General features: G+C 46.1%; 1 protein-coding gene across 1 annotated transcript in view; it reads right to left on the bottom strand.

Annotated features, from left to right (window-relative positions):
• Positions 1-15,475, bottom strand: part of GPC1 (glypican 1) — a 202,724-nt gene that overhangs the window by 99,583 nt on the left and 87,666 nt on the right. The gene's annotated exons all lie outside the window — the stretch shown is intronic.

Raw genomic sequence — 15,475 nt, 5'->3', positions numbered from 1 at the left:
TTTCCTTAACCAGAGAGGCAAGGCTAGTGAGAAGTTTTCAAGAGACAGAAATGTGATAAATGTCAGTGGAATTTGGGTGGCTAATTCCCCTCCACAAGTATTGAAATTTTCAGTGAAGAATTTATCTCCCAGAAAGAGACGAGACCACCCCAAAAAAGGGGTTTTGCTATGGGATTGCTATGACAGTCACTGATTGAATATACCCTTTGCCAAAAGGAAGAACCGGAAAGGTAAGAAGACTCAGCAAACTGAAAAATTCTCCAGTATGAAGCTTCTCCTGCCCTCTGCAATTTCTTTGCTCTGGAGAACCAAGTGCTGGCATAGGCACAGTCAGCAACATTTTAAAAATAATTGCTCAAGTTCTTCTGAGTCCTTACAAAGACACATCCACCTGCAAACACACCCTGTGTTTCTCCTTACCCAAGCAATAAGAATTCATTTGAATGAAATCAAACATTTATTTCAAAAATACATATAAAAAATTAAAACTATATAAAAATTTTTTTTATAAAATAAAATAAAACAAAGAAACCAAAATAAAATAAAATAAAATAAAATAAAATAAAATAAAATAATAAAATACCTCTCGTTCCAAGCATGTTCTGAGATAAACCAATTACTAAGCAGTTACCATGTTTAAGATAATTTGATTGGGATTGCCAATGATTTTGCTGGTACTTCTACAGGACTGCTGTCTTAATGTCATAGCTGAGCCTAAACATCTTTAAAATTGTGTTTTGTCTTGTGTGTTTCAACAGCTTCAAATCCTGAACCTGCACAGTCTCCAGAGCTTCCCATTAAAGCCCTTAGCTATTTCCATTTTAAAGCTCTTAGCAAATGGGTGGTAAAGGGTCTCTGCAACTGGGCATGTGTCCTACCCTTGTGAAAGTTATCATTAGCAGCCCAAGAGCAACTAGAGTGTTCTCTAGTTGATGTATTTTAGGCAGAAGCCACTCAGGATGAGTTTACATTTTGCTGGTCCCTGGTTTCCTGCTCACAGATGACCCTTGAGCAACTTGTGCAGGGTGTGGGGTGATCCTGCCCTTGGAAAGCAGGTTAACATGGGCATCTGTGCTGCCAATCTTCCTGTCTGCCTGGTGGGAATTGCTGCTCACCAGCTTCTCCAGGAGAGCAACTCCCATCGTCAGCCTAGTGCTGTGCTCCCAGCTGAGAGGGCAGTCAGGGCGGTGTGTCCTGGGGGCTGCCCCTCTCCCACAGGACCCCCTCTCTGTCCCCACGAGTGCCCTTGCCAAAGCAGCAGGAAGAGCAGCAGCTTGCTTCAATACAAAACCTCAGCGTCAAATATAAATACCATGTGGTTCCATGCCTGCCACACCAAATGCAAGCTCAGTTCCAGGGCTTGCCTGAGCCTCTCCTTCCCTCACGAACTGGATTGTTCCGAGTCATTCCCTCAGCTCCATTCTGTGCAGCTGTGTTTATCTGTACAGCGTCAGGGCTGCTGACATGGGACAGACAGGCGGGAAAAGGCAGCTGTAATTTTTTGACAAGACATGGCTTTGATTCCTGTCACAGCAAATTAAAAACTTTTCTTGCCCGGCCTTTTCCATCCCATTTCTGCTGCCACAGGATTTCTGGCAAGGACAGAAGTTTTGTGGACAGCACTTTTACTGTGGGATGCGTCCCTCCATGAGGGCCTCGATGCCCTCAGGACAAAGCGAGGCCTTTAGAGGGCCCGGCCTCTCTGAAAAGCAAATCAACAAAGAAATGGATCCCAAGGGATCCCAGCAGTTCCAAAAGTGCCTTTACCACCTCAGCTGATGGTGAATTTTGCTGGTGAGGTCCTGGCGGTGCTCAGAGCCTGGCACTCAACAGCACGAGGGTTTAGAATCGCTCCCGCCATTTCCTGTGGGTGCCATGGGGGCCGGGGCTGGCGGGCTCAGGCCGGGCCGGCTGCAGCCCTGTGCCAACGCCCCATTGGGAAACCCAGCCAGAGCAGTGGGGACGCTGGGGAGCGCCCATCTCCTGGACACGTGAATAAGTTTTCTGGGAGACCTCCAGGGCTTTGGCTCCCAGTCTCTTGACCTTCTGTTATAGTACCCTCCCTAATTGTGTTCTTAATCATGTCACAGTGCTTTTCTGACTCCCTTACTAAATGCAGCAGGTTTGGTGTCCTTGGAAGGCTAACTTAGAAATCCAAATAGCAGATCCAGCAGTGGAGAAATAGAGGAAAATATTACTGTGTGATCTAAAAGTCTTCTCCTGGTTGTAGATCTGGATTTATCATGTGACCCTGCATATTGGTGTGTCCATTGTTCATGGCTGCATTTGGGATGAGCTCTTGACCTGCTCCCACCTCCACACAAGCTGCTTTCACTCTGTCACTCATCCTGAGGAGGCTGCAAAAGGGCTACATTAAAACATCTGCACCAAGCTTGTCTATGGAGCCATCTTTAAAAATATTAAACCCAGCAGGGTCCGGGCAGGAGGTCTGCCTGAAACTGGGAGAGCAAACAGGAACATCCCTGCAAGGAGACACCTTGCAGTTGTGTTGGTGTCTTAAGAAATCAAGTCAGTGGCTGAGCTTTGAAGAGGTCTGCTCACCAGAGCCGCCCTTCAGGCAGGTCCCCTGCACAGGCTTTAGAAACCAAGGGGGAAAGCGTGGGGATTGCTCTGGGAGGAGGGGAGGGGAGGAAGAGCGCCGTGCCTGCGCTCCCAGACGGACACTGAGGAGCAGCAGCGGTGGGAGCTGTGCTAACTCAAATGGGACACGTCCAGACAGACGCTCCCGCTGCCAGCCCGGGCGAGGCACAGCGTGTCTGAGCAGGATGGCTCAACCCGTGATAGCACAGCCTCCACACAGCCCAGGGGAAGGGGACAGCGGAAAAACTGCCAGAGAGCAGGGAGAGTCACACCCATAGCTAAAACTGGTTCACTTTACACAACTTGGTGAGTTGAATATAGATCTTTTTTCCCACTCTTGAACTCAGAGTAGTTTCAAGCCCTTTTGAAGTAGCATTTATCTTAGCGTTCTGCAGGTGTTTGTAAGGTACTCAGCAGGTGTTTGTGTGGTGCTCAGCACCACCACACTCCATCTCGGTGGGAAGCAAAGTTTTCATCATTTGTCTCTGTAACTCAAACTCAGCACACACAGAACAGTCTTACAGCACTGTGAACAAGCTTTGCTTTCTTTGCTTTTTAACCTGACCCACCCTGGAAACATTCACTATTATTATTTAACCTTTTTCTATTGATTCTAAAATAAATGTGCTCCAGACCATATTTTGGTTCTCCTTATATTTCAAAGTCCCTTTGTTTGCCAACTTGCCTTTGTCCTATTGCTGAAGCTTGCACTGCAAATATCTCTGGGTTCACTTGGCAGGAGACATCTGCAGATACCTACAGAGAGCCAGAGGTGCTTTAAGAGGAGTAAATCTCCACGATGCAGGGTGTGTCCTCTCCCCACTGCTGTGCCACACAAGTTCTCCTGTGTACAGCTGACCTGTTGCTCACCCCTTGCTGGACAGCTCATGCTCCCACCCCCAGAAGAGCTTTGCAGAAAGCAAACAGGCATGGCAGAAGCCAAACTTTGTCTCAGCAAAGGGAGGGCTGCTCCAATCTCCTTGAAGATGACAGATAAGTTCTAGCAACCAAGGCCAGCTCTGGGTCATGCTTAAAGAAAATGGCACTATCCCAAGCCTGCAACTGAAACCCAGCCATCTCTCCTCAGCCCCAGACTTCCACCCCACCCCTGAGCAGGTCTGGCAGTGGAGCACAGCAGTGCCCAGGGGTGCTCATCTAACACCAGCTCCCTGCTGCCCTAAGAACCCTGGATTTAAGACACATTTGTAAGTATGAGAAGATGCAATCAACTTGCCCAAGCCTTCCAGGGTCACAACGTGAAGTTCAATCTGGCTCTCTCTGGAAGAGCCTGCTCTCCTGCAAAAGCTGCTGAAGCTGGGGTGGGATGTAACCCACTGACTGCACAGTCCCTTGGAAATGGAACCAGAGTAGAGCAGGCATGAAAACAGCATCAAGCAAGTACCTCATTTATGATTAACTGCCCTGGAATGGAAAGGACTAGGCAGGAGACTGATGACAAGAGAATATCCCACTGCACGGCTACAGGCTTGGATTCTCCTTGAAACACCCTCCCAAGCTGCCTGGGTTAGCAGATCATTTTGGCTATCAAATTCATTACTGCACTTCAGAGTGCTGAATATTAAATCACTTGACCACTTTCACTCAGGAGTTAGGCCCAGGGTCCCTGCAGGGGAACAGTCCTGCCCACAGCCACCACTACCAGGAGCTTTGACAGGGCTCAGCTCTGACAGGGCTCAGCTCCCTGCTCCTTGTGCCGTGTGCTGCCGCCTCCCTGCGCTGCCCACACGGGCTCCTGGGCTGCCTGCCCGGGCTGTGTCCTGTAACACACAGAGCTCCCCTAGCTGTGCCCAGGGAAGCTCTCCAGCTGTTCATGCTGCTGCCTTCCTGCTTCCACCCCACCAGGAGGCTCTGGAAACAAGACAGAAGGGCAGTCCCAGGGGTGGAAAATGCAATACTCAGAGAAGAATCCTTGGCTCCTTTAACCATGTAAATAGTGCTATTTCTATCCCTCTCATAGGATGTTGGAGATTGAATTAATTAGAATGTTTGCAGAAGGTTTGGGGTTATGTGGCTGTGTCAGAGTATCTAAATGCAAATTATTACAAAATCATTCCTCCCAGAGGTTAATTTATTTCAGGCTGTGATAAATCCATCATAATTCTTCCCTCATATTTGTAACCCTCCTCCCACTCGCTCTCCAAACTGTTCCAACAGCTCATTTCATGCTGCTAGCCTCAGTCCAGCTCTCCATGCCAGGAACAACTCCAGCCCAAGCTCCCTCCTGGGGGGTTTCTGGGTGGACATGTCTCAGGCAATCAGGCTTGCTGAAGTGCAAGGCATGCCAGGCATGGCAGGGATGCCAGGACACATCCCCTGGCCAGGTGCAGCCAGAGAGCCTGAGAGCACCTGGCAGCTGAGGAGCACCAGTCCTCTCCCACTGTCCCTGCTGGGCACTACTGTTCTGTTGGCTTCTCCCTCTCCACACCTAAATCCCATCCAGGCTAATGAGCATCACAGCCAGGAACTGAGGAGAAAACAGTGTAGTTTAGAATATGATGGGGTTTTTTTTAACCATGTCAGAGTGCCTACAGCTGATGCAAAATGAGCCTGGAGGTGGTAAAAATCTTAAAAATACCTTGCAAAGAGGTAGTGCAATGAAAGTAAATCCCTTTTTTATGCCTCCCAGCTTTTCCTGCTTCAGGTGTTCCTGTCCCTATTGGTCTTCAAATATATATCTTTACAGAGAACATGTATACGTGGCATGTGCTAATAAGTAGCACAGCCAGCACTAGTACCATGATGCTACCTTGAATCCCAGTCTTGCCACAAATAACTCCTAAGGGGAAACAGGAGTACTCAAAAAACATTTGGACTAGGAGATAGGCTGACCAGCTTAGGAAGATCTCTTCATGCCATTTTCACTGACAAGCATCACTGGAAAGCTCTGCCAAACACCTACACCCCATTCTGTGTAAGGTGTCCAGCTGTTGGAGCTGGAACCAGAGACCAGACTGCTCTATTAAGCAGAGTAGAAATCAGGTATTTTCTCATATTGCAAAGGCAGATGTTAGCTGTGCAGCCTATTTCTTTGATTTGCAGTCAGCTGTTGGCAAAATACAATATCTTCTATTTCCTGAGTATGTATTAAGAGTATCATCATTTTGGCTTCAGTTTGCACATAATATCAGGGGAGTCACAGCAGGCCTGAATATCAAGTATTGTACAGCGAACACTGTGATCAAAATGCACTGAACCGTGTTCTCCCTGGTCTCAGCAGTACTGCAGGCTGAGGACAGGCAGGGTGGGTTGGCCCAGAAAGCGGGGGCACAATATGGTCATAAAGGAAGAGTTGTGCTCAAATGAAGTCCTTATTTTCCTGCACTTCCTATGAAGATGCACTCTCAGGATGAGAAGCAGAGGTGGCAGGGTGCAGCTGAAAGTCCCCGTGGACTCAGGGACATGTCAGACGAGCTGGCCTGGGAGCTAATGCAGCAAGGTGGAGAGGTGGAGAGCCACAGGGAAGCTGTCTGCTTCACCACAGCCCTGCAGGAACCACTTATGGACCTCAGTTCCTGCTATGTGACAAGATCCAGGCTAATCTCAGCCTGCCCAAGGCCACCACAGAGCAGTGTCACAGCTGACACGTGAGCAGGACAGCAGAAGGGACAGGGGCTCTCTCATGGCTGCGTCCACGCTGGCAACCCCACACACACCCCTGCTGCCTCCTGGCCTCAGGAAGGGGAGAGGGGTTTGTCTCTGGCACAATCAGTCCTATCTCTTTGCTGCTGCTGGGTGAGTAGCTGGTTATCTCGGGGGACTGATAACAAGGGCATGAAGTCTTTTCGAGCTGCACACCACAGGTCTGGATTTGTCCCATGTCAGCAGCTTTTGTAACGCCTTGCCATCTGAAGGCTGATCAAATAGCTTGTGCTATCTGAGATGAACTAATGTGTTCGTTCCAGATAAAGAAAACAAGCACTATGTTCCACATCAGTGATAAAAACAGCAAACTGGAAAAAAAAAAGCTAGAGAATATGCTTATTCTGATAAAGCAATGCACATGTTTAAGATGGGACAATAGCAAAACGTTAAACACTTGTTCGCACAGCTCATCATTCAGACCAGGATTATACCAACAGGAGTGAACAACCAAGAGCAGATAATCCATCCTTGTTCTTTCCACTCTTATCTTTCTACTCCTACTAGGATTTAATAAACTATCAAAATACTGTTAACCAAATAAGACAACTTAATCTGGCTACTGCATGGAGTTGGCTCCCTACCAGGCTAGTGCTGTTCTGTAATTGCATTACAGTGAAAACCTGACACAGTGAATAAATACAGGTACTTCTGAGAAATGTCACAACTGGCACCTCGAGCAGAAACCCACTGATGGATGGGAGGACTTTGGGACTGCCCCATTAATACTGACATAGGCTGTTCAAACCAGGAGCCTGGCAGGAGCATGTGGAGGAGGCTGAACAGCAATTTCCTCTGTATTTGCTCTGTTCGTGTGTCAAAATACTTCAGGCTCTGAGGCTGTCAGCTCAGTGTCAAGCTCACACACACTGGAAGTGTGGTATCAATTTGTTTAATCCTAGACCCTGATGTCAGAGGAATTTATAAGGCAGGCAAACATGGGCAAAAAAAAAGTTAATTAACAGAGGAGAAAGAGCCACCTCCATGTCCTGGAAAAATACTAAGTACAGATTAGATAAGAGTGCCTTCAGAAACGACAGTCTGCAAATCCTAATGTCATCTGTGTATGTTACAGTGGCAAACTGCCCAGAGGAAGGGAACAGAGAAAATGTCACAAGTGCTGACAACAGACTTGATTCTTAGTGAAAAGCTCTGCATGAAAGCACTTCACCCACACATTGCTCCTTTGGGTTTTGGGAGTGTCTTTCTGAAGGAAACAGAATACCCCTTCCCATCACTCTGCTCCCCCAGTTTCTCTCAAGACCTGCCTTTAGCTACAGGGGCCTGACTGCCTCTGAGCTGTGCACTCACAGCAGGAATCAGCACAGGGTGAAAAAATCCAAGCCTGTATTTAAGGTCAGAGTAGGAAACACTTTCTAATTTGCAGTAGAAAATATCTTTTTCAGTGGTTGAGAGAGGAATGAAAGAACAAGGGCCAAATCCACATGTACCACAAGCAGTGAAAGACCTCCAGCTAGCAGAACTGACTGAACACACTGAATCCAACCCTCCCCAGATCCTCTTCTGGGCACTGGACACACAGTGGGGGTGCTGAGCAGGACTGCTACAGGAGATGATCCACTATGAAAGGCTTCAACTGGGAGTTAGGACATGGCCTACAATTAACACTTTCCCAGTAAATCAATCCTAAAAGAAGTCTTCAGTTCAAACTAGACCAGTTGCAAGAATCATGCAGAAACACACAGGGAATGCACTGTTACACTCTTTCCTCTCCCCTTCCCCGAAAAACAGAAAATGTTTAAAATGCATCTTAGACAAGGGAAGAATTATCTTGTCTCTTCACATAACACTTGTGGGGATGTATTGAAGTTGTGTGTTGCAATCCATCACTATCAACCTCTTTCATAGTTGTCCTGAGCACATCAGCTTCTCACCAGATGTTCGGTTCTGTTTTTTCTTCTTGGAACAAAGAGTCTTTTTATCCTCAGTTTGCTGCAATCCAAAATAAGATCAAACTGGGAACCTATCACTCTTATCAGATGCAGCTTCACTGCAGGCTTCATAACAACATAAATATGTTATTACATAAGAGGCAAAGCAATTCATTGAGCAGAATCTTTTTTACTAGCTTCTTCTCAGTAAAGTATCTACTGGAGAAACTGTCAGCTCTTCCTCACACCCTGGCATCTCTCTGCCAGTAAGATCAGACTGCAAAAGGAATCTGGGTAGTAAACCAAGGCTTAAAGATGTAGCTCACACTAAGAAGTTTAAGAGCTGAAGGCCTTTGGTTTATTCTCCATTATAAAACCCCAATCTTTGGGGCAATAATTCATGTAGTCAATGTCAAGAACTTAAGGAAGGGACAAAACCAAAAGGCTTTTCCAGATCACCTACTAAAGCTCTGCAAGGAAAACAGTGGTACTGCACTTGGGGCTGTTTGAGATAGAGACTAAAGAGCTTCAGCACGCTTGAAAAACTATTGCTCAAGAATGGGGAGTGCTCATGGCTGGTCCCAAACATTTCAGTGCAAAGAACAAACCTATATTAACCTCTCATGGAGAAATCAGCAGTTAGGGAACATTTCCTTTCAATCCCAGCAAAACTCAAGCACTTGATGCTGGTGTGAAAACCATGAAAATCACCTTTCTGGGTTTCAGCTGCATGCTCAGCCCTGGGCTCCTGGAAGGCACTCCCTGTTCCTTATCCCTCTGCCACCCTTGCAGCACTGGGATGGGCAGGATGTACCACACCAGAGAAGGCTGGGAGGGCTGCACAGGGCACAGGCACTGCTGCACCGTGATGAGCCCCACTCCTGGCTGCCAGCCCACCCAGGTGAGGTGCTCTGTGCACACAAAGAGAGTTTTGCTCTCCAGCAACAAAAATCTCCCAAGGAAAAACCAGGAAGCTTAAAAAACCCTCAATCACTCAGTCTGTGGTAAGAATGAAAATGACACCTATATTTACAAAAAAGCCTCATTTTAAAATAGTTATTAAACAAAGTTTTTGGACTTGAATCTGATTCTGAGAGTTTGCAAAACCAAAATGTCTATGCCTGAAAATTTAAGAAATTAGGTTTAATGAAGCTCATTAATCTGAAATTCCATAAATGTGTGCACATTTACCAAAGCTAAAAATAAAAATATGCCTGTCTGAATTGTCTAAACCCCACAAACTCAAGACTATCCTTTTTTAGATTTCTGTAAAAAATTAAGAGACTTTACCTATGAAGAGTTGTTGACTTATGCCATAAATTCGAAGTGCTTATACTTCCTCTAAAACTCCTTGCAGTATGTGTTGGCAGGGATGTGGGAAGGTGCAGGATTGGAGGGGCAAGTTCTGCTTGCTGTGGGCTTTTTCACTTTGCAACTTGAAGCTTTTTTCAGCCCCAGAAATGCTTGGCTCTCCTTCAGCTATTGCTCTGCTTTAATTGTCTCATGAATGTTTTGGCCAGCAGTAAAAGTGCCGAACTGTGGAGCCCTTCCCTACAATTTGAGGCACATGAAAGCAAATGGCAAATAGGGGGTCATCCTGTAGGGACATGAAATTGCAGACTTCCAGTTTGACAGAATGGATGCAGCTGATGCAGAACTGGATGGACAAGTAGCAGCATCCAGGCTGGAGTCTGCAGAAGCTGCAGTGAGAGATCTGCAGCAGAAGGAATTCAATATGCTGCCTTTCCCTTCTGGTCACAGACACACGTAAGGGAAACCTGTGCCATTGCTCTTCTTTTTATGCCTCCATCTGATCTCCCAAAAGCACATTACAGAAACCTGCCTGTAACCCTGAAGATGCACAGGACATCCCTAGGGACCTCCTCTTCTGCCCTTAAAATTAATCCAGGGTATGAGGAGATAAGGACACCAGTCTGGTCCAGCCAGAACTGCTTCAAGAACAGATCTTTGTTTCCACAAACATCAAACCATCACCTTTCACCCTACACAGAGGAGTGGATCCAGAGGACCAGGTTTAAACTGGGATGAACATTTAAAACTCCAACACCTTGCTAGATCTCATTGTGGCTTACAGTGCATATGCCCAAAATTTTACCAGAGAAATGTATTTTAGGCAACTTCTGTTTGAAAACTTAATGGAAGTGTAGCTGTTCTCCCCTGAGCGTCAGGAACAGATGACTAAGAAATGTTGCCAGTATCTGTCTTTCAGTGAGATTAGTGTTGGGTTTGTGTGGTATCCTATTTATAACTTTGACAAACAGCTTAACCAATCATTTCATACTTAATCATAGCTGTCTGCCCAACTCCCTTCAGAGAAAAGCTTTTCAAAAACTATGTGCCAACACAATATGAACAAAAAGAAGCAAACCACAGTCAAGAAAAAAAAGATCTTGCTCCCCAAACCAGCAACAGCTATACAGAAAGCAGGTCTTGGTAAATCATAAGGCGTAATTAGAGCGTCATTATTCCTGGGACTGCACAGCTATAGTTACTCAGTGTTTCCACTGTAAACCCCTATTTTCATAGAGGTTTGCAGCTCAGCTGCAAGGAATTAGTCTGTGATGAAATTTGGCAGTAGAAATTTTAGAGCAAGGATTTTTTTTTTCTTTTTGAAACAGTTTAAAGATCTTTTTTTCTCCACCCACTTTCCATTCCCCTTTCACTTCTGAGGCTGTAGCAGTACTTACAAAAGAAACAAAAAACACTTCTGTGTGCTGTTTGATGTTTGGTTTCTGTGCATGTTTCTGTGTGGTTAATGGGACCAAAAATATCAATTTAGCAGGGGGTTTCAAACAGAAGTCTTAAAAGCTTGTAGTTTGATTCCCACAACAGTTACAACTCAGCTTTCCTCTGGCTGTATCCATGAACATTCATATCTACTCTGTTAATTTAATGCATTAAGGAACCTTGACATCCTGAGTAAGCCTGCATACCCATCTAATGCCAAAGATGGGTTTACATTTGATGGGATAGAATTGTTAGAGTCCTTTACATCTTTTTGCTTTGAAAGAACATTTTCCAGGGATTATAAGAGATTACTTTTTACTGGACTCAACCCTAAGCCCCATATTCACCCGCCTGTTTCCTCCTTGCCTGACACTTCCATTAGGGCTCACATTTCAGCATGAACAAAAAGCATGGTGGGGACCACTAACAGGAATCATGAGGAAGGGAAAGGGACAGGAGAAACATCCCCGTGGGACATTCCATCCCAGACAAAATTAAACAGAGCATTTCACAGCATTTTCAGCTACTCAAGGAAAACAGACTGCTGTTTGCATTTGTAGGAACATCAGAGGAATGCATCTACTCCTTTCCAACTAGCTTTGGCTGAAGCATCCGAGGGGTTCAGCATGCCTGGGCATGAATGAGATTTGCTTTCACACATATGGACCACACTCCAGAAAGGTACAGCAGCCTCTGGGCATCATGCCTGGTTGTCACTGCGTGCCACAAGCAGCGTGAGAAGAACTGCCTCAAGTGCAGTCCCAGCTCAGAGTGGGGCAGCAGTTACACAGCTTGGAAAAAAGGAGTGTAAAACCATGAGCTGGAAGACTTACAAGGCTCAGTCTGCCAGTGGGTCACTGTGAATGGCCCGAGTGTTCATACCAATATCCTCGGTGCACATTTGCTAAAGAACAGAGCAGTTTTCTAAAGAACAGACTAGTTATCCAGGCAATTTGATTTTCTGGTAGAACAGATGGCACCATTTACCATCACCATGCTCCAAACCCTGTTTTCCTGGACTGTGATCTTGGCATATGGGAAACTGGGCCCCCTCTGAGCTCCTCACACCTTGCAAGGTTCATGCCTTCCTCAGAGCTCCCCATCCCAGCACTAATGAGCTTCCCTCGGACAGCTTGGCAGAGTGACAAGGATAAGAGTGCTTGCAAGGTACCAGGCAGGATTCCTGAGGGCAGCTGCCTCCCAGCTCCCTGAAATCCCAAAGCACTCTTCAGAGGACTGAAACAGCAACACCAGCTGTCTCTGCAGATACCCCACTACCTTGACCACTGTGATTTGTGAAAGCCATAAAAGAGAAATTCTCCCTTTAGAGTGAAAGTGCTTTATCTTTGCTAAAAATTGCCGCAAGCACAGTATTTATGCTGCAGGAAGGAGGATCTGAACTCCTGCCATGTCTTAAAAACAGAACAAAGCAGACTTTCTACATATACTGCTTGAATCTGCTTTTCAAGGTGGTAGTTAGAAATTAAGAGGCAAATGAACTCAGTAAGATTACTCATGTACCTTCAATCATTTACAGGAATGTTAGCAAGGGCTGTGCTTCAGAGGGCTGGATCGCACTTTCCTGCTGCAACCATTATTAACCTGACATAACATGTTCATAGAGTAAGAGATGATAACGATGCTGTAAGTGGTCTCCCTAGAATATGGCTAGGATTAGGGAATATCTTAGAGAAACTGTCATTCATTAAGCACTCAGCTAAATGCAGAAAGATGGCTGAAGGAAAAGTTCTGCAGTTTCAGGAATTTCTAACTTGAAAAAGGTCCATTCTGAACATTTTGGTTATTGGGTCTTTTTTGCCTGAGTGTTGCTAAGAAGTGGCAGACTGACAGTAAATGCAAACTGCACAGTTTTTTACTTCACCACTTTTCCCCTGGATGTAAGCAATGGGTCTTCTATATCCGCCTTAGAAGAGATTATGGGCCAGTCAATGAAAAACATAGCTTTTAAAATCTGAATTTAGTTCTCCTGATACTGTGTATCCAAGTAAGTATGCTATTCCCACCTGGGAAAATCCCTACTGCTTCAAAGTGCATCAGGTCCCAGGTACTTAACTTGGTCTAAACCCAGGACCCCAGTCAAAGTAGCAAGTGTTTCTTTTGATCCCTCTGTTCTCTTACTCACTGAGATGCTTTTGCTTTTTAATAATCACATCTTTTGTGATCATGGCACAATAGTACTGTCACCAAATTTTCCTTTCTTCTTATAAGAAGAAAGGGACCATCCCTGGAAGGTTTATCTAATCTGGAACTCCACTTCCAGATTCAGTTACGACAGTGGGAAATGTTCTTGACACTCCTAAAGATGTGACCTCCAGACATTCACCAGTCTGGCCACTATTTGCCTAAAGGATTAATGTAATTCAGAAGCATTTTCTACTTTTGCAAGCAGTTAGGGAAAATTTAATACCAGTCTGGCCAGTAAGTGACAGTGACTAGCACCAGTCAGTCCCTTTTTCAGCAATGCCTTGCAGAGTGCTTTCCCTGACCCTGCCTGCCTTTGGCTTGTTTCGGAGATACTGACATAAAACCAAGTGCCCACATAGGAGCAGCCTTCCAGAGCAGAAGACTGTTCTGCAGAGCAATCTCAATTCTGTGCAGCTCACTTGCCTCCCATCAGCTAACTCTGTGGCCTTTGCTGACCAGTTTGGTAGGAAAGCGGAGAGGATTTGCTCCTCTGAGCAGCCATGGAAGTAAACTGTGCAATTCTCTCGGTTTTGGTATTTAAAAGCAAGTCATGTTCCAGCCTCCAGGCTTACTCAGGGTACTGCTGAGGGACTGCTGCTCTCCTGCCATATGTGCTCCCACAGCTTGAATGCCAGTCACGGTGAGCCTCAGTGCACCTGCACTGCAGAAAACCCAAGTGGAAATCTCATGGGAACAGGTGTTGTCACTGGGGATGCTTAGAAACAGGCTGGGCAAACAGCTCTAAATAGACTCCACTGATCAACTCTTAGTTGCTGTATCTGCTGCAACCACATGGTCTCATGACTTTTTCATTTCCCATTTCCCAGGATATGACGGCCTGCCCATCTCCCTGGCCAGGGTGTCAGGCAATGGTATAGATCATTCCCTCATCTGGGAATCAGGACAACAGACCCATCAGTGTGTGAGAGTGACAGCAAACTGCACTTACCCAGCATTAGAAATAAGAAAGTGCAACAAGATCTGCACCTTTAATTGCATCCTCACTCCCTGTGACAGCTGAAACCCCCTTAATTAATACACTTCATACACTGTCTATTTTTGATCTACTTCAAATTCCAACCATCAGCAGAGGATGTTTGTCCCCTTGCTGCTGAGAGCCCCCTGGGATTTGTGCTGCCCATCATTCAGCCTTGCTCAAGCAGGAAGACAGCTGTGGATACCTCTCCCATGCATGAAATATTCCCCTCCTTCCTGAGTATGACTGGCTCACTCAGCTTCCTCAGCACTCCAGACTGCCCTCCTTCCCTTGGCATACACAACTTCACTCTTTAATAAAACAAACTCACTGTCTTCCATGTATCTTTCAGGCCCTATCTCCGAAATTCAGCCATGAGACTTCCCTGTTACAATTATGAAAGGTGCGTGACTGATCTCCTGTACTCAACAGAAGACAAACACGTAATTCCACACATCCTCACACACACAGGCCTTGTCAGCTGTGGCCCACACTGTCCTCCTGCAGAAAGGACACCAGGGGGTGGGCTGGCAGCTCAATTGTCACCTCTTCTTCTATCTCACCAGGCTATTCCACTGACATAGATTATCCATGCACTCCTTCTTGGACCCCCTTCACTCCCATCTGTGGTCCCCACATTTGTGCTGAGTAAAAGCGCAGTGCTGGAGTGGCAGTGCAGCAGCTGTGCTCCAAACTCCATGGATCCTGTGAGACAAAATTTGGGGTTTCCTCAAAGTCACCATATCCCTTGCAGCATGCTGCAATCATCTGGCTTACTGAGGACATGGAGGAATTATTCAGCATGGCCTTCCACTGGCAACCAGCTCCTTCCCCTCTCTTACAGAGCTCTGCATCTGCCTTAAGATATTTATTAGGGCACACAAATAACAAAATCTGCACTTTGGTCAGTGGTTGCCTTAAAGCAGCAGAGACACTGAACCACCAATTTCTGAGGCAGCACCGGATGGGGGAACAATTGGGAATGAATCAGATCTCCTTGCAGAGGAGCTGCTGTTAGAAATTCAGATCCTTCTCAATGTGATGCAAAGCACTTGCTGTAACTTCAGGCTGTTTGCCACCTGAGGCTGAAGCTGCTGCTACTGAAGCTGATGGCAAAACTCCTGCTGCCTTCAAAGGCAGAGGGGCTGGACCCCCAGTGATTCCAACTCTTGTAACCCACCCATGTGCTTACCAGTAGGTTAGCCCAGTTGGGAAGAGCTGTCACATCCATCTTCTGAGCAGATGAGAGAGGTTTGTGTCAACCCTGGCCAAGGCTTTTGCCCCATCACTTTAATCAGCCACTACATAGCGACTGCCTTTGTTTCAGGAGCTTGGATCTTCACTTTTCAGAAGTGAAGGGTGCTGCAAGTCAGATGATTTACAGACACTTCTG

Source organism: Prinia subflava, chromosome 11 (assembly GCF_021018805.1).
Source record: "Prinia subflava isolate CZ2003 ecotype Zambia chromosome 11, Cam_Psub_1.2, whole genome shotgun sequence".
Lineage (NCBI taxonomy): Eukaryota > Metazoa > Chordata > Aves > Passeriformes > Cisticolidae > Prinia > Prinia subflava.
Note: the sequence above shows the minus strand (reverse complement) of the source record. Positions and strands in the feature narration are given on the sequence as shown.